Below are 19858 nucleotides of genomic sequence, written 5' to 3' on the forward strand. Positions count from 1 at the left end.
TTCATTCATAATGTTCTTAAACACTGAAAGTGGAAGAAGCAACAAGGTTAGCATTTTAACAGTTGCTTAATTAGGTCAGTAGAAGGTGATATATTTCAAGTAATAATGTATTTTAGTAGCTGAACACTGGAAATATATTTTTATGTCAAGCTGAGGTTGGTGTGTCCTGATGGAGGCTTTCATATGCAATATTCTTTTTTGGCTGGCCTGTAGGTACTAATGGGCTGCAGTGAAATGGAACGGAATAATTTCCCTAAAGATTTTTTAGTAACAGAGGAAATCATACAAGTAAATCTCTGTGACCTAGAACAAGATTTTAAAAATCTGTACTATTGCTACTATTGCTTTAAAAGGAGCTACGGAAAAATAGCAAAGCAGAAATTGGCTTGTAATTCGTAAGTTCTAATCATAAACAGTGGTACTGTAAAATTGTATTGTGTTGTCTTTCATTACTACTCAAAGGAAGAGGAATATGAACTTTCCCTAGTCAATTTCTGACAGGAACTTTGGAGGCTTTTTTGGTAGGGAAAATTCTGAAGTCTTTCTGAGGTCACAAAGGTCTGATGTTTATTAGCTATTTTCTCCAGGTTTTGGTTCTGTAGCAGCTGTACCTCACGGTCATAGCAGGATGATTTCTGGGATTCTTACTGGGAAGAAATCTGTTACAGGTTGCTGGATTATTGGCATGCTGAGGAAGATAAGACTAAATAGTACGTTGAGAGGATTGATAATCGGACGTGTAAAAATTTGTATTGGTCAATTTATGGGCAAAAACTCCATAAAGCCCTTTATCAGCTGAGACTGGACATTCCGATCCCTTCCTGCTTTATATTAGCAGTTAAGGTCATAGTTTGACACCTTTCATCTAGTCTGACCTTCTGTGAAGCTTTTTATGCCAGAGAAAGGCATCAGCTCTTGAAAATGACATAAAATCTGATTATATTTTCTCTTGATAGAATATTTCAATAGCCAGTAATCCCTCTGTAGAAAGAGCATGTGTGTATTGTGATTACAATTTGACTTCAGTTTTCACTTCTTGGAGAAGAAGAGGGGATGGCTCTGTAAAGAGGTGAGTAGTATCTTATGTTGTCCTGCTGGAATGCATTTGAATGTTTAAAAAAAAAAAAAGTTGCAATGAAATGCATGGGTTGACTTCCTAAAATCTTGTGTTATACCTGCGTTCCTTAGTCCCATTACAGGGGGGGATTTGCAATCTTCTTCTAGGAAGGAGATAAACTTCTATTACTGATTTTTTCATTGATCTCTGTACAGGTAAAATCCCTGCTTTCTTTTTACACTATTGATTGTGCTTCCAAGGTGAGTGTCGCATTTTGTCACTTAACACACCATGTTAAGTTGAGATCTCGTGTTCAATCCCCTGTCCCTTATGACCTTGATGCCTTTTTCAGAGTCAGTAGTTTTTGACTCTGGTGTTTTCCCAGTGTATGGCTTGTTTTGCCAGGGTATAGCTTTGTGTTCTTTTCCTGGATGTATAACCTGAGACGTGGCTATTGAAGAATAATAGAAGTTTTGAACAGTATGCTTTATCATCTGTTGCAGAACTTCTGTGTGATGGCCCAGTTCTTTTGTTCATCGGTGTCAGTTGTTGGCTTGTCCACAAATAAAATTGGCAGTGAGTTTATGCATATGTACACACCTTTGAAGAAAATGTGAAATAATCTTAAACCTGGAAATGATCCCAGAGCAGCTCTCTAAGTACTCTACTGAAATACAACTCCCTTCTCTTTCCGAGGTTTTGTTACATATAGATTAGGAAAACATAATCTTAAAAAAAAAAATCAGGTAAATGGAAAACCTCTCTAGCATATCCATTCCTACCCTGCTGTGTTTTCTTGTATTTTGCCCTGGGTAATTCAGACTGCTCTGCCTACAAATAACATGGTGATTCTCCACATCCTCCAACACTGGTGCGACAAAAGGCCCTTCTGGTCCCTTGGGCTTTAGTGCTATTTCAATTCCCTAATACTAAATGAATATCAATAGTAAACATCGTTCTTCCAGAGTCCTTGGTGGGGAGCTGTCCAAATCTGCTGTTTAAAAAGGTTGTACTTTGATTGATGATGATTAATAATGTCATCGGCTGCAAATAAACTCTGATTTTTTTTCTGTCTTCTGTCAAGATCTATATTTAATTTGAAAGGTGCTAGTGACAATGTCTACTTGCTTTCCAGCTTGTTCTCACCAAGTTTGCATGGTATGCAGAGGAACTTTCTGTCTCTCTGTTAAAAAATGTGGCAGGGTTCATTAGCTTTATGCTAAACGATAGACAAAGGTCAATGTGAAAAATTACGCATGTTTGACTATGCATTGAAAACACCTCTATAAGTTCTGTGTGATTTTGAAGCACAGAGTCCTTAATGGAATTTCACCAACAACATGCAAAAAGAAAAATGAAAAATTCGAGCTGCCTCTCCTGGCATCTCTATCCCAATTCAGATTATACTGGGGACTTCAGCTGGCAGCTTCCAGCATGGAGGAACTGCAACAGGCAAATTAAAATTCTTACACTAGAGGGGTGTTGGGACTGACTCAGCTGGTTCTTGGCAGCAGTCCTCTGCAGGTCATGCCCAGTTGGCTGGAGGCATCCAGACGAGTGTGTCTGTGTCTCACTGATTCCCCACTTCAGAGTCTTTTCTCCATGCTGGAGCCCCTCACCTCCCTCTTGGGAGTTCCCACAAGGTAACTTGTTAGTAACCTGTGTTCTCCTTGGCTTTTGTGCACCATGTAAAAATTACAGAATGAGCCAGAGCTGGACTGTGACCTCTTCCTACATTCTTTCAAATGACTCTTAACATTGCTTGAGCATGATAAATCCCTCATTGATAGCAGCAGGGTACAGAAATCGGTTAAGAAATGGAGCTCAGCCTCCAGCTACACAGCAATTTCACCACTTGCATGTGAGTGAGACAGCTATCAAACAACTTCAAGTGTGGAGGATGGATGGACGGACAGATGGATGGACGGATGGAGGAAACATGCTAAAATGTATTTGTGTGAGCAGCAAGACTAGGGAAGTAATTCTCCCCTTGTACTCCACATAGGTGAGGCCACACCTTGAGTGCTGTGTCCAGTTTTGGGCCCCTGAATTCAAGAAAACCAATGGGGTGCTGGAGCATGTCCAGAGAAGGGCAATGGAGCTGGAGAAGGGTCTGGAGCACAAGTCCTATGAGGAGTAGTTCAGGGAGCTGGAGCTGTTTAGCCTGGAGAAAAGGGGACTCAGGGGGGACTTTAGTGCTCTCTACAACCACATGAAAGGAGGCTGTAGCTGCGTGGGGGTCTGCCTCTACCCCCAGCCAACCAGCGACAGGAGAAAAGGACGTAGTGATAATCTGGGCTAGGGGAAATTTAGTTTGGACATTAGGAAGAATTTCTTCTACCTCCGATGCTTAACTGCAGATGAAGAGAATCCTAGTTTCTATATTCTTGAATCCTCCGGAGCCGGAGATGATACCCTGGCTCGGGCGACCGGCGGGGGCAGCCCGAAGCGGTCCCGTCCCAGCGCCGGCGGACGGGCGGGCGATGCCGGCCCGGCTGAGGCCGCAGGGGGCCGGGCCAGGGCAGGGGCGGGGCCGCCGCTCCCGGCGCCGTCAGAGCGGGCGGGCGCCGGAGCCGCTGGGGGCGCGGGGCCGGTGGCTGCCGCGGGGCGGTGCCCGGCGAGCCGCGGCTGCGGAGGTGAGCGATGGGCGCCGGCCGGGCGGCCGGGGAGCGGGGGGCAGCGGCAGAAGGTGCGGGGCGGGCGCCGAGCGCGGCGGGGTCGCGCGGCTGCGGCGGGAGGCGGCTCCGCGCCGGGCGCGCACGGCCGAGCCCCCATCTTGGGGAGGCCCTGCCCGCCCGGTTCGGTCGCCGGCGCTGTCACCGGCAGCGCTGCCGGCTCTGCCCGTGCGCGCTCGGCGCTCGCTGTGGCTCGTCCCGAGCCGTGCCGGGCTGCGGCGGTGCGCGTAAACAGCGTGCAAGGAAGGTACAGCGCGTAAACAGCCGCCTCCGGGGGGGACGCGGGAGCGAGACAGCGAACACAGGGATGATGTTTAACCTCCCCTAATTTATTACAGGCCCGGGGTTCATGATTCCTTTCCCATGTTGAGAAGCCTTAAAAGGAAGCAGACTGAGTGTTTAGTTTGGTGCATATTTCAGATTTTTGCCCGTTTATTGAGCTGGAATATGGTGGAAATGCCTTTGCAGTACTGATGCACCATCATCCGTCTTATGTGGGTTTGGCCAGCAGCGTTGGAGTAGGGTTAAGAATGAACTTGAAGCTTTATCCCAGTGACATACATTTCCCCCATACCATGAGTAAAGTCAAAATATGCTGATCAGAGCCCAGCTTGGATTGCAGAGACACTAGAAGGGCTTTTACCTGGGTAATCCAGCATGGTGTTGACAGAAGCTCTCCATCCGCAGGCCGATATCATCCTTCTGCAGAAGCCTCTGCTGTTGAGCTTGTCTAGGCTGGCAGTAGAGACCCAGCTGGGAGGATCTTGCTGGGTTACTTCTTAAGCAACAGAGGCAGAGACTCATTTTTGTCTCTGCCCTCAAACTCTAGAAAACCCTCTTGTGCTGAAAACAAGATTACTTTGCAGTTTCCCACTGCAGAACAACTGTTTGCTAATGCTTTTCACAAAAGCTCTTAATTAAAAACTTATTAAATTTTTCTTCCTGCTTCTCAAGATCTTAATTCAGTGGACTGCCTTGCTTCTAGGAACTCAGAGAACGCAGTATCTTGCCAATTTTTTCACAAGTATCTCTGACTCTATATGCAAATGTTAGGTGGGAGCAAATGGCGGGGGGTGCATATGTATTTTTGGCAGGAACTTGACATTCAGTGTTCTTAAATTTAGAAGTTCTGGCACTTTCAAACCTTGAGGTGGATGCGACCTCTTTTACTCACTGTTCCCTGCTGCAGTACTAAGTTGATAGCAAATCATTATTTCAGGGCTGTTTTCAAGTATCTGTATCTAGGCTGTATGTATTTTGCTAGATACATGACAACTTTGCCTCTGATTTAATTTATTTTTAATAAGCTAATTTTAACTTAATCTATAGTGGGTGGTAGCTTGCAGGGAGCCATGGAGAAACAAAGAACCCTGCCAAAGTGTGGCAAAAGAACCATGTGATCTTCAGAGGGTGTTGGGCTCCCTTACTGAAGACAGTGATGACACCTCTGCAGAAACGTGCTTATTTTACATCTGTCTAATTTGCTGTCAGTTGAGACTGAAGGCTGTACCCCTTTTCAGGTAGAAGAATTTTCAGTCTTAAGGTCTCAGATATATTGAGGGTTGGATGTCATTAATAATTTCTTAGACCTGTTCAAGTCCAGTCTTGATTGTACAGATGCTGCATTAAATGGAGGCTCTCTATGTGAACTGACTGATAGGAGAACTGACTGCTTTGTTTCCTATATGTTCTGGTTCCTTAGTCTCTGTATTATTTTACTAGAATTAGGAAGGAAAATGAGAAGGCCAAGGATCCCCTTTCGGTTCTTGTTTCCTTGTTAAGATTTAATTCATTCTTCTGGGCTGTGCTCTGCTACAGCAAATTTTAATTGCCCGATTGCTAATGTGTAAGATGCACCGTTAGAATATAATACCTTTAGGACCCTCTTTGTAGATATTTCTGTTGGAAAAACTATGAAGGGCAATTGCCTTGCTTGGAGATGAAGTTTGAAACCTCTACTTGTTGTATTTGAAGAGAGATGGGAGATCAAATAATACAGGCAGCACATCTCAGAGCTCTTACACATTCTTTGCTTCTGCTTGCCACTTCCCTTCCTGTTTCTTGTCTGATAAAGTGAATTTCCTCTCCATTGTTGGATTATCTACCTAAATCTCAAACAGACATCCTTTGCAGAAACATTGTTGGAAAATGTTGTTGATCTTGAAAGAAGAAAGCTTTAGGGTGTATCTTCTTCATGCACATCTGTCAGACAGATGGGCATAGCCTCAAAAGTATTTAAATCACACCTATTGCTGCTTTATCTAATACAATAATCTCTTTCCTACAGATGAAGTTGATTCTTCTGGCTCTCAGATAGAAGGAGGCATTTCCCTTTTCTGCTTCACAGGCACCTCCTGCTACCACTGCCTTCCTTCCTTTGCTTCCCGTGTTCTGTTCTCTGTAGTGCTTTGCTTACTGTGGGAAGTTTCACCATGGACTGGCAGCACGTGAGGCAAAACCAAGTGACAATTAAGACAGCAGGTTGACAATGAAGAGCAAATCAAGTGAAGTACAGAAAATGACAGAAACATTGTAAATTCAGGATGTGACTGAGAGGAGGTCGTGTGTCTTGACTGCACAGGGGAGTGATAGGGTCATAGTCTTTGTGGTTTGTGTTGTACACGGTAAGGGAGTGTACAGGAGATAAGGCAAGCACTCCAGGCTTTCCTGGCAATTACTGCTCTGTTTTCCCTGTACCATAAACGGGTTAATGAAGTTGCATGAGCCAACACAGGTGGACATTGTGCTTCTGTCAGCCCATTGATCCAGCTGCTTCTGTCTCTCACAGAGGAAAGGCAGGTGCCAGTACTACAGAAGCATGTTAGCACTTCCTGAAAACAGCGTTTGAAGCTTTCAGTTAAGTATATTCACTCATCAAGAGGGCTGTTTCTGGACTTCCACTGAGTGTGAAATTCTTGAATTTATTATGATTTTACCAAATATGCAATAAATAGTGAATTGGGAAATTGAAGTACCAAGGTACACCCTAACTTAGTTAAAACCATCTTGATTATATATAAGAGAGTAATGTAGTTTTTCCCTGAATTTCCAGGCAAGTTGAGATCTTGACCTTAGGCAAGGGAGACTTTCTGTCCAGCTTGTAGTATGTGACCAAGGATTTCTCTGCAACAGAGGTTTGTAAATATGCATCAGTATTCACTGAAAGTACTCATTATGTACAGCAGTGAGATACTGCTAAGACCTTGTATGAAACCAGCAGGATATTTTCAAAAAGACATCGACATTCTTGAGCTGTTACGTTTAGACCTGGCCCACTGGTGCCCTTCGATGTTCTTGTATATCTCACGAATGCCTGCATCTTGTTTGTGCATCTGCTGCTGTGGTGTGCTGACAGAGAAGCCTGTTGTGTGTAAGTTGCTTCTCTCTAAATACAGCTGTGTTCTTCCAGTTGTTCAGAAAGAGCAGATCTTGTGTAGGAGGTAACCAAGTGAGGTGAAAGGGAATAGCATAGGAGAAAAGGAGTGTGGATATAGAGGAGGGGGATGTGAAGAGAAATGAGTGTAGAGGATAAGACAGTACAGGAAGGAGGACAGATAGTGATAGGAAAAATTCATCTGGTATGTTTCTTATCAAGGTTTTGTAGCATTTTCCAGTGGAGCACTTTGGAGCTGTAATTTCTGAAAAAAATCTGGAAGTATCCCAAACCTATAGCTCTAGCTGGGGTGTGCTTGGGAGGGATGCAAAAGCAGGGGCTGGGCTTTATAGCTGGGCTTCCATGGCAAATGCATGCCAAATCTGAGCATATGGGAAGCAGGTGGGGCTGTGTCACTCTGAGTGAGAACCTGCAGACAGAAGCCTGCTACAAGGCTTGTGTGCTGCGAACTTCCATTGCTAGGTAAGATGTTTTAGAGCTGTTGGGGTCATTAGCTTTCACAAGCACGGGTATTTTAGTCTTCCTTAACAAAATTATATGTGTTACCATGCATCTAAACTTTTAGAAGAATAATTATTCTTCCCACAGGATGACTAATTATAGGAAGTGTGTACGTACACATGTTGCAAATCTTTGGAAACAGCACACTTCAATTCCTTGGGGCACTTTATAGTTAAGGTACCTTACTGCAATGTTGCAAACTGTGCAGAATCCTGCAACTATAACCAGTTCCTGTGAATGCCTCTGCACATGCTCAGTTCCCACCTTTTATGCAAGGCTAAGAAGCCCAGATTAACTCTGTCCTTGAAAAACTGTTTTTACCTGGCTCTACCCTGTTGTGTCACCGAGTTTTCTCTAACTTCCTTCTAGCAAAATGAAATGTGATTAGAAAGAATTTGATACCTGGATTTTCTCCTTGCCATGAGTAGAACAAGTCTCTAAGGTGGAAATTACAGCTAGGAGTGGAGACACAGAGATTTGCTGAGACTTTGTTCTTCCACTCATTCTCTGTTGTTAAATCTATTGTGTTGAAATGCAGTGCTGGGTTTACAGCTAAGGTTAGGTATTGGATCTTTATAATTCCTGTTTGTGTTTGCTTCAAGTCTTAACCCTTGGCAGTGTGAAGCTTGGATTCAGACTTAAGAAGAATTTTTAAACAATTGTCCAGTCTTCAAGAGTTATAATAAGACTTCAGAATGAAATGGCTTTGTATCAGATATTTTAAAAATAGAATCTCTTCTGTTATTTTTCCAGCTCTTTCTCTACATTTTCTCTGTGGTGACCAATGTTAAGAGAATATTTTTTTTCATAGTTTGCTAAGCCTCTAATTTTTCACAGTGTTCTTTCAAAAACCAAACTGGGGAGTGGGGGTGGTGTTTGTGTTGCGCTGAATAGAGTAGGTATTGGTCTCTAAAAATGTCTAAAGATTTAAATTTTTTTTAGTTTTACCCCTTACCCACCTACATTTTGTCTTGCCAGTAACAAGTCTTTCAGTCATGTACCTACTTTTTACATTCATTAGGCTGGAAACTACTGCCTCCCACAGCAGGACAGGTGGAACGAAATGTGTCCCTACGCTTCAGCAGCTTTAGTGCAAAGTTCAGTGGCTTAATTTAAACTGTTGGCTTGACATTTCTGAAGAGTGTTCACTAGATCTGGTCCATTGACTTTGCTTGGGAGGCTGTAAACTTGAACAGCAGGGTGGTAGTATCTTCAGTCACCAGAGCTACTTGCCGAACTCTTAGTGCCATTTTTCTGTTATAGTTTTTACCATAAAATGCTAAGTACTAGTGCACTGTTAATTCTGCTAACAGTTCTGTAAATATTAAAACTTACTGTACATTGCATAATTTCTTTTTTAAAAGATTCTCACATGTTGTCTTGTAGAAGATGCTACACATAAAATGTAAAATCTGGGATAAGTCTTCCTGTCCAAGTCCAGAAGTCTATAGAACATTTTTCAGCATTTCCATTTTTGAGAATGGACATTATCTGCACAAGGGAATTTTCTCATGGCTGTCTTATCCCTTCCAGGTTTTATGTGTCACTTTTTAAAGTTCAAAATTGTACGGTATCACACAGACAGTTACAGCAACAATTAATATGATAACAGTAGATGATAATTTCAGTATAAAAGCCTTATATATATATATATATATATATATATATATATGCATGTTTAAAAGTTGATGTCACAGCTAGAGCTGGAAGCTTTTGGCCTGTGACACTTAACTCTCTGTGGACTCACAAACTTGCTTTGTTGTCCAGTCGCATATTTCTATGAACATGGATGAACATGGTCCTTGAGGTTTTCCAGTGATCATAACTTCTACTCCCAAAGTGTGGGTGGGCCACCCATCATTATTTCTGAGACTGGGAGAGGTGTTTGGTTCCCTGCCAAATGGAAAGCAATGCTGCTCCATATAAACGTGACAGTTCAGAGGCATGAATACAACATTTTAAACTGCAAATGACCCACACTGCTGTCAAAATAGCTGTCTTAAAAGAGCAATCTGTGTAGCCACAGTTTGGCCTCGTGGCTTCCAATTATGCTAAATCTTTAGTTAGATTATCTACTTTTCTCTTGATGTATTTAGTGCACAGGAGGGGTCTAATCTGGGGATGAACTGTTCAGTGACTATCAGTGAGTGTAACAGCTTTGTTTGTTGCAGAAATTGGAAGTAGTACAGCCATCAAAGCAGGAGATTAAAGGAAGAGGAGGACAAAATTGTTTTTTTAATTGAGAGCTGCATCCTTCCAGAGCCTGTGACCCAACCCTACCACTCCTCAGAGTTTCTGTATGGTGCAAGGCAAGTCTTTGAAAATTTTCCTTTTGCCATTGGTCAGTACAATATTTCTCAGATTTTATGTGCCTGATTTAAGATCTGGTTTCAGTTTCATAGAACATCTAAGCCCTCCCATCTATTACTACATATATTATGTGCATCCACTGTTGAATCATGGGTGTCTTGAATTGGACACCCAAGCTAGTTGATACTTTGTTCTTTCTGCAGAAGCTGGCTGGTTCTCCCTTGAAATCTGTGTCCAGTATCTCTCCCATTCCCAGAGATGGTTCCCAGCCTCCTTGCACTAGTTTAGACTGCTCCCTTTGGTTTTCCTCCTTATGCTACTTGTCCCATCTCTTTGGTCTGCCCATTTTTGGCAATTTCCCAGCTCTTTATTGTAAAGATTCCTCTCAGCCAAGTTGTTTCTGACCTTATTTCTGGCTCCCAACATCAGTCCTGGTCTTCTGACTACTTACCCGTATTGCTCTTCAGGTACTTTTTCTGCTCCAAAAATGGCCTTTGGTATGACCATTTTTACTTGTGTTTTTGAATTTGATATTTCCTTCTTAGCCCTGAAGACTTGTTGTAGAAATACAGGTTCTGTTGGCCAAGTTCAATATTTAGCCAAACTGCTGAATGATAATTATAAGGAACTGTCATCTGAACCTCTTGGGGTGCCTGTAAGGCAGTGCATGTGCAGCTATGATACCTGTGGAAATCAAGAGTGCTCATTCTTTTGGCATCTTTGGAGATTTTAGTTGTGAATTAACCTCTACTGGATCTGTGTTTACTGTGACTTTTTAAAGGATTTCAGTAGAAAGGAAAGACTTAGAGTTGGTTGTTTTTGGGTTTTTTCATATTATGCAAAATGTTTTTTCTTTAGACCTTACTCTTGGTAGCAACTGAACTATTTGAGCTGAAACTGATGAATTTGCTCTTTAAAAACCAGTCTGAGACAAACACTCAGCATGAAAAATTCCTGGGCACACACTGTGGAAAAATGTAAGCAAGCAAAAAGAATAGTCTTTTAAGAAGTGGTGTTGAGCAGGTGTAGTTACAGGCACAGATGCTACTGGTCCCACCTTCTGATTGCTCCTCTTGTGCTGAACAATTAGAAAGTGCTTTACAAACTGTTCATTCACTTCATGGGAGCCTGTGTATCGCAGCTGTTGTTCAGTGGCATGGCAGTGTAATGTTTGACATGCAATTGCATATAAGAGGTTTTTAAAATAGTGTGGGACTAGTGATGGCATTTAAGTGACTTGACCATTAGAAAAATAGGGGAAATCTTGTGTTAAGGAGGAACTGCTTTCACTGTAAACAAAGATTTTCCTTCTCTTCCCCTTTAGGTAACAATAGTGGAAATATTGAAGTGCACCTTTGCTTTGATGTCTAGCAAAACCCTTTCTCTTCCCAAGCAATGTACCTTTTCTCAAACAACCACGAGGAAACATTTGTTGAGCAATAACCCAAAATGTATGGTTGCTGCCATCCAAGTTGTCAGTATTACTTAGAGTGTTTTATTTCAAGTAATAGACAGACTTCATCTTACAAAGTTTGTAAGACTTGAGAAAACTACATATGCTCTGATTGAATCTTTTCTACAAGATGTTTCTTTTGGCAAGAACAGATTACCCAAGAATACGTGTTCCTGTTGGTTTGACCCAGTCTATATTTTAGTGAAATTACCCTTTCCAAGCAGTATCAGTAAGAACTGTATTTCTGCTAGAAATACTAGTGTCTGTGGTAGCAGTGCTAGAGACACAGACATCCAGCATGAGCTATGGATTTACAGCTTCACTTGATCTAGAGATAGATATGGAAAAAAGCCTTGTCAATTCTATATCAAGTTCTCACTTTGTTATTGCTGTGTCATGGTGTTTTGAAATGTTCTGTACTTAATATATGAATGGCAAATTACAGTTCTGTGTTCCCAAGAGGCTTTCAAGCTGGAAGCAAGCAATCTTTTATGACCAGAAGATTGGATACTCTATAAAAAGAAAACACAGCAAAGTACAGTCAGTCAAGAGGAGAATGGAATAGCAGGACTTCAGGTGACACACAGCATGCTATTTTACTATTTTTAATGGAGAGCTCCACTTGGCATGCCTTTTGTAATTCCACTATTCCTGGAGCTGTAGGCTTTGTGGTTTTCTCAACCATAATCCTAAGGGTAAGCCTAACCCTAAGTGGAGCTGTAAATGCAGCCTTTTTGCTGAGGCTAAGGTTCCCAGCACATGGCTAGTGCCAAGGAAAATGGTGTAGATGGAGCCATGTTGTGGCAGTGCCGTGCTTGGTCTGATACTTCCCATCTGAGACCTGCTGCTGAGATTTATATATTAGAGCTTGTGAACAGTTGGTATAATTAAAACTGTGAGATCTGAGGATTGGAGAAACCAAGAAGTGCTAAAAATCCATCTATTTTTCTGGCCTTTTTTGTTTGGTTGGTTTTTTTTAGCATCCAGTTAGAGACCCCTTGAAGATACCTTCCTCTAGGGAGGGTAATGTTGTATGGCTCTGGAAGGAGGAGAGCTTCAATTTACCTAAAATGTTGCAAGAGCTTGGGAATAAAGAAAAGAAAATATAAGTGTTACTGCTGTAAGTAGAAGTAAAAAGTGTTACTTCTATAAGTAGAAGGAAAAGCAGATTTTTCAATGACCCTTTTTTCGTCATTGCTACAGTTATGATTCCACATTAGGATTAGACTAGAATTTGGATCAGTTGAAACAGGGAAGCTGTGAAGGTGGCAAGACATATATACCTGAACAGAAAGGGTACTTACAGAGCACAAGTTGAGGGGCATGGTCTGCCTGTGAAAGTTTGGCAGGATTATATATGAATTCTAGGCACACAGACTTTAAAAGACCTCTACGTTAGTTTATGGATAATATAGGGAAAATATATTTTATCTATAATTTTGATGATATTGCTGGGAAGGAGGTAATGGAAGACAGTCTAGAATTGTGATTGAAGATCAGGAGAACATAAAGAACTGCAAGACGAAAGACTTGAAAAAGAAAAAAAAAAAAAAAAAAAAAAAAAAAAAAAAAAAAAATCACCAAAACAACCCTCTAAAGATATTTTAAAAAGAAAGGGAGAAGAACTATGAACTCTGAGAGAATTTTGGTACTAGTGAATTACCAGAATTAGCAGTCAGAAAGTGAAAGTATGCAGAAGTTTAGAAGTTGGGAGATTGGCATTTCTCAGAAAGAAAATGGAAGGAGAAGCAGCCCTCTGCACAATAAATTTTAAAAATACTGAAATAATGCTTTAAAGGAATACCTTCAAGGTACTGTGCAAATTAGAAAGTCCGGTACAGAGGCTGTGTAGAATTTTTAAGTGATAAGAATTTGCTCTACTTTCAAAACCAGCATGCTAAAGCATAAAAGGAAGAAAGAAAACTTAGAAGTGAAGCATGAGCTTCCCATGCTGACTACTATAGATACCTAAATCAAAGAAAACCATTGATTTTAGCTGATGCTTATAAAAATAATATTTCAGCTTACATGGTTATCCAAAAATATTCTCAGCTACTTTGATTTTAGTGACGATGATTACTAATATGAAAACTTCTTTAATGGCTACCCTGTGGGTTGAAAGAACTATGCAAATGTAATTAATTTCCAGAGGGGAAGAAAGATGACTTAAAAATAAAACTATGGTTGATAGTTGACTATGTCTTCAACAAGACATTGACATCAAGGAAATTATTTGTTATATTGTCAGTAACTCTGCATTCTGTATCTCCGTATCTCATCTTTGCTGTTTCCATCAGCTGCAAGATACATGCCACTTTCTACTCTTTTGGTCTAAATGAACAGCTTTTTGCTTCTGACAGGGTGCTTTGTAAGGCTGTTTGTCAAGGTGAAACACTTGTGGCTGGAAGTTTGTGTTGAAGCTGGAAGTTTCATGCATTACTAAAACGTTGGCTTGTAATCCTTCCTGTCAGGTAGCTCTGAGAACTGTGGCATATGGAATATGAAGGAGGTTTTTGTTTCCTACTGAACCAAAGTTGAGTAACATCCCACAGGAAATAAACAATTCTACCCTCCTGGAGGCTGGGCAGAATGAGAGGTGGTTCTAGTCAGCCTCTGTCTCCGAAGAGCTGCTTGCTGACCTTCCCAAAGGCTAAGCCTTCCCAAGCTGGCAAATGGAAGTCAGTCCCCTTCCCCATCCCATCACCTGCCTCCTTGTTTGCCTTTGAACAGCTCTTGTACTCTTTTGCAAGGTTAATGGGTGTGTGTGTGTAGGAAGGGTTTGGTTAACAGTGTTTAAATGCATTGTGCAGGTGGGTAACTTAGAGAAAAGCTTTTTTTTTTTTTTAGTTTGCTTTGTTTAGTGGAGGTACTTTCTAAAAGAGTCTAAAACAATCTGAGGTTGTTTGCTGATGAGAGTGGAATGATAAAACAGTGCAGGATATATTTATGCTCTCTTGTTGTGCTGTGTGTGGCTGGAAGTAATCTGGGTGTAGACCTGGTTTTCTCCTAAATGATGTATTGAACATGGCTGAGAGCAGGCACTGTGAGTAAGGTAATGGGGGGGTAGGTTGAAAGGAAGGTTGAAAAGGAAGATGAAGCTACATGTTTCCTTGTTATCATTGCAGAGTTTTGTTGGGTTGTTTTACATGTTTTGGGAATTAATTTGAATATTCTTCAATAAGATTTAGTCAAGTTTTCTGGGAGAAAAAGCAACTGCACTTCTATGTGTGTATAGAATGTGCTTATATTTACCAATATACCAGCACAGTTGATAACTCTCGTCTTTTCTGGCACCCCAGCTAAAGCCATTTTCCATGTTACCTTTTAGGCATGTTCTGCTCTTTTCTATCTGATTTTTACACAAAGAAGCTTTACCATATGCTGTTTAGACCTGTTACTCTGTGTCTGTGTGGTTGAAATGCTAAAAAAAGTCCCTTCCCAGAGACCTCCTGTCACATTCACGTTTGAAAGTGATATTTTTGTACCGATGAGTGTGTATGACATTGCATTTATCAGATACTGAATTCCTCTTCAACACTCAGCATTGGGTGGTAGCAGGGGTGGAAATGAAGGCAGAGTTTAGGCTCAAGAAGGGTGTTCCTGGCAGTAATGATCAGTGTGGAAATCCTTGAAATGACAGACATAATGAGTAAACGTGTCAAGATGAGTAGTCAGGAAGCAGTCTTCTCTCTGAACAGGAGGGGCATTAAGCTGGAGTGGGAGCTCTGTGATGTCCCCATGAAGATGATTTTTACTGGAAAACATGGTGGTGGGTGATGAGATGGACATGCAACACATTGGAAGGCTTTGGAAATAAAATACTGTCATTTGTTTGCACTGTCAGGCTAACTAGCCTATTGTTCCTCTGGAAAGGATTTGCTAACAACTGTGTGAAAATCTTACAAATGAAGGCATAGCCCCATGTAGCAGCAGTAGCCTATCTGTTGGAGCTGGAACTTCTCTTTTATAACTGCTTGAATCTGAAATCTCTTGCTGTTTGACTTCCAGGCTTTAACTGAATTTCCATATTCTGAGCACTGGATGTTGACTTTCAGATGGAAGTGGAGACAAGTTCTCTCATAAAGAGTCACAGAAAATCTGCTGCTGTCTGCACCTTCACTTTGCTGATAACACAGCTTTTAATATCATGCTCCTAATTAACTTGATACCCTGCTTCCATTTCTTGGTGCCAGAAGAATGCCTGAAGCAAAGTGGATTTGTTCCTGTCATTGGAGAACTGATTTCAGGCAAAGTTAAAAGGAGAGAGGAGGGGTGGGGGAGAAACATTGTTGCAGTTTGATAACATACTTAAATAATTATTGTAAGAAGGTGTTCTGTATCAAAATCAGTTGTCTTCTATATTTTTATAGAAGTCTTAGTTTTAATTTGTTGTTAATGTAAAATGCAACACTTGAGATTTGAGATGGCATTGCACAGTGTCTGTTTTTAATGCTGGAGTTTTATCCTCTCAGGAACACAGTATTTGCTTAATCATACCCTCTTGGATCCTATCTTCTTCTTTTCCCACCCATAGTTTGAATGGCTGACTGAGTATCTGTTCTTTAGATGCATCAGCATGAAATTTTGCAGATAACCACCTGTCTTAATACATGTGAAGCTGTGATCACAGTTTTCTAAACAGTGCCCGAGATGCTGAATTATTGGCAGTATTGCCAAATCACTTTAATTAGTCTTGACTGAAAAAAAAAAAAGATGGCATAAATCCCACTTTACTAATGTGCTTCTGAGAGTCATTAGCAGTGGTTATCTAGATGTGATTGCAAAAGATAATTTTTACCAACACAAATGGGCCAGGGCAGGGCATGAAGGGAACTGCTGTGGTGTAGCTTAGGTAGAATAATTTTTATGTTTTTGGACATGTAGGAGAAGAAACTTCTCATGTATTTTGTTCCCCATAGTACTTTGTAGCTGGGATCTGGACTACCATGCTATGATATCTACTAATCAGACATGACAGTAATGTCTGTTGTATATGATGATTACTGCTGCATAAAGTAAACATACATCTTGTACTCTGACTTTGTGAAAGTTCTGTATTTCTGCGTGTTTTTGTTTTGGTGTTCTGTAAAACTCTTGGTTTTGTTTCAGAAGCTGAATTTGCTCAGATCTTTCTTTTCCCTAGACAGTTCTAAATGTAGTTAAATGTATTGCACTGTATGATGTGATTTTTCTTTTCTTTCTTTCAACCATAATCCCCTTTTAAGTAAAGAAAACAAATCCCACAAAACTAATTTCATATTTTTGGATTCCCACATCTATTTATGGCTACTTGCATCGTGGGGGAAAAATGCAACACGACTCACAGGAGGGTGACATAGAAGGCTAAATGTGGCTGTTGACTGCCAGTCCTTTTAGAATATCCCAAGAAACAGTATAAGCAAAAACCTCACAAATAGCTCTTCGGTTTTTGGGGTGGTTTAATTTATATTTTGCTACAAGTCATCACCTGGTTTAGAATCTTCAGGCTTTGCTTCCCTTTGTTGTCGCTGGTTACTCACTGGTAGAAGGGGTGAGAGTAGCCATGGGTGGACTGAACCCGGAGAGATGTGAAGTGCAATGCTGTTGCTGGTTATTGCAATCAATAATGATGTTGCTTTGGAAAAAAGTATGTGTTCTTTCCCAGGTAGGGTGAATATGGGCTTTGAGATGGAGAATTTTCTTAATGCTTGAAAAATTAAAATCAATGCTTACTTATTGCTCAAGGAAAACAAAGTCTAAAAACATAAACACCTCATGATGGTAAATTATTTTGCTGGACAGAGTTGTTGCTACCCTTGAAATTGGCTTTTAATTTCAGAGAAATACAATACAATTGGTAGCTGTCTCTTATTGTAAGAGCTGTGTGTTATTCAGGAGCTCTCTGAAAACAATGCAAAGGCAAATGAAAATATTGTGGGTTTTTTTTTGTTTTTGACATATTGGCCATTTTCCTCTTTCAGTTTGACCTAATAATAACAGATTTGCTTAAGATAAAATTATTTGAACATACTTTTTCTTTTTTTTTGGCTATGGGCCAAAAAAAAGAGAGAGAGATAATTGAGACATCTGTAGATGGTTTTCTGCTCAGAAGAAGGTGTTTGTCCACATATCTGTAGGTGAGAAATATCTGCAAAAATGTAAACTTACATATGCATGTCAGTTCCATATACACAGGAACTCTTAAATTTGTCTGTACAGGGTGTGTTTTCAGGTAACTACGGTCAACAGAAACTTTTGTAGGTAACGGAAGATAAGATGAAAAGATGTAATATTTTTCTGAGGTTTGGGGATTTTTTTCCCTTAAAAAAAAAAAAATTCAAGTTCTGTTCTTTTGCAGGAGAATAAATAGATTGCCGTGTGCAAATGGAGTTCATGATGATAAGTATGCTGAGAATGAAGACTACACGAACACATAATCTTTGCTTATGATACCTGCCAGGACTCCAGCTGAGGAGGTCTTTGTTCTTGGCACTTGGTGTCATTAAAAACTGTGAAAGCCAGACACTAAATTGATCAGAACAGACCTTTTACATTCTGGCTATTTTCCTCTCTTTATGGTCTGACTTGTCTCTTCCTCTAACATCCGTGGGTGTTGGATCAAACCTTTACTTCTGTGGAAGTCATGCAGAATCATAGAAAGAAAAAGAAAATGTCTGTACATTTTTGTAGCAGGAGAAATAGGACAAGTTGACATGAGGAAAGGTAAGGTAGTAAGCAATATACAGAAAACAGAAATACTACTAGAACTAGTAGCTCTAATAGCATCTAATAGTTTTAGATAAAAAAAGTAACTCCTTTTAAATTAATGGTGTCATGTTCTGGTTCATCAACAAATTGTGAAAGGTTTAGCTCTTACAGGTGTGAGTTCAGGTGGCTGTTTCTTCTTTGGGGAACAGAAAAGCACAGCTTTAACTGTTGTCTCCTTTCTACTTTGCAAACCTCTGGAACTGAGAAATGACTAATTATTGTAATTAAACATATTTTAAGCAAAGTTAAGAGTTTTCTAGGTAACTGTTGGAAATGAACTGAAACAGGATATGCTTGTTTGCATCAGCTCTGGTGTTTTTGTCAAGGGTTTTGTAAGTGCACTTACATTGTCTGGGCTTCAGCCCAGTTGTCTGCATGCTGAGAGACATGAGCCTGCTGTTGGAAGCAGAATGGGAGTGAAGGGCTGGCTCAGATTGTTTTTCCAATGGGTTTTACTGGTGTAACTAACACCAGTCTAGGTTGAACTGACTTGCTGGGGTCTCTACAGGTAGGCATGTTAGAATGTCTTCTAGCAAAGAGGTGAAAAATTATATGATCTATTAGTTCATTCTGCTGAAGGGTTATGGGGATAACAGTTGTGAGCCAGAGGCAAGATGAAGTATAAATCACCAAAAGATTTCATTTGAGACTTGGAGACTGCTATTTGAAGGCAACAGATTTAGTCAGAGGAACCTGAGGTCTCTGCAAAGTTAAATACTTCTGTTTTCTTAGTGCTTTTAATTGTAGCACTAGAATACTTAAAGTGGTTTTCTGTATTGAGCAAGAAAACAGTTGCTAAGAAGGGTTTCACAAGTAGTTTACATATTAGAGTAGATGTTTTGCTGTCACTTTTGCTTATACCTATCAAAACCCCCCAGAAACATGGATCACAGATGTGTTAGGTTTTGCTGATCTCTCCTTTGGATGTGCTTATGTCCTCACAGATTCCCTGACTTTTTTTTTATTCACAGCCAGATGGATTACTTCAGTCTTACGTGAAGTGAAGCAATTCAGAATTACATATAGTTATTGATCAGTGCTTCCTAGCAGTTTTATTTCTAAAGGGGACACGTTTGCACAAGACATCTGAGACACTCATGACTGATAATGTTTTGGCTTTCTGCTCTTCCTGTGCTCAGAGGCACAAAACTCACGCCTTGGGAAACTGACTTCTTCCTGTTGTCACCCAGTCCTACATATTGAAAACAGCTTGAAGTCGAGCCTTGGTGTCTTTCTTGTGCTGAGTAAGTTGTACTGGCATTGGTGAAGTTACTTGCAGAACAGGAAGTTAGTTATCTGATGAGTCGGTGTTTTAAATAACTTCTGTTAAAGAAATTACCTATAACCATAGGGAAAACTGCTTTGTCCTTGAGCATTTTTAAAATACAAATTGAAAGGAGTTACTAGAGGGAGAAGGGGAGGTGGCTTTGCTGCTTTGCTTGTGGATGTATGGCTACAGAGGCATAGGGCAGGCATAATTGAGTAGAAAGTACCCTGTAATGTAGCAATGGACAGAAGATGCCTTTGTCTTTTTAGAGGAAAGTCTCACATTGCTGCTGTTATTTTGAGAGAAAAGTACTGTCCATATGGAGGGAACCAACTTACTTTTTTTTTCTTTTGTGCCGACATGCATCCTTCTTTTTGCTACTTGAACCTGATCTAACTATTTCTGCAGTATTCCAGTCCAAGCAACTGTAATTGGGTGCAGCTACCTTGCTGCC

The 19858-nt window shown here is 40.6% G+C and overlaps 1 protein-coding gene across 4 annotated transcripts in view; it reads left to right on the forward strand.

The window, feature by feature from the left end:
* Positions 1-3625: 3625 nt before the first annotated feature.
* Positions 3626-19858, forward strand: part of INPP4A (inositol polyphosphate-4-phosphatase type I A) — a 108911-nt gene continuing 92678 nt past the window's right edge. For all 4 annotated transcript variants that reach the window (XM_053969744.1, XM_053969746.1, XM_053969745.1 and 1 more), the window contains exon 1: positions 3626-3693. The gene's annotated coding sequence lies outside the window, so the exon portion shown is untranslated. The remainder of the gene's footprint in view (positions 3694-19858) is intronic.

This window comes from Vidua macroura, chromosome 2, assembly GCF_024509145.1.
Source record: "Vidua macroura isolate BioBank_ID:100142 chromosome 2, ASM2450914v1, whole genome shotgun sequence".
In the NCBI taxonomy this organism is placed as follows: Eukaryota; Metazoa; Chordata; class Aves; order Passeriformes; family Viduidae; genus Vidua; species Vidua macroura.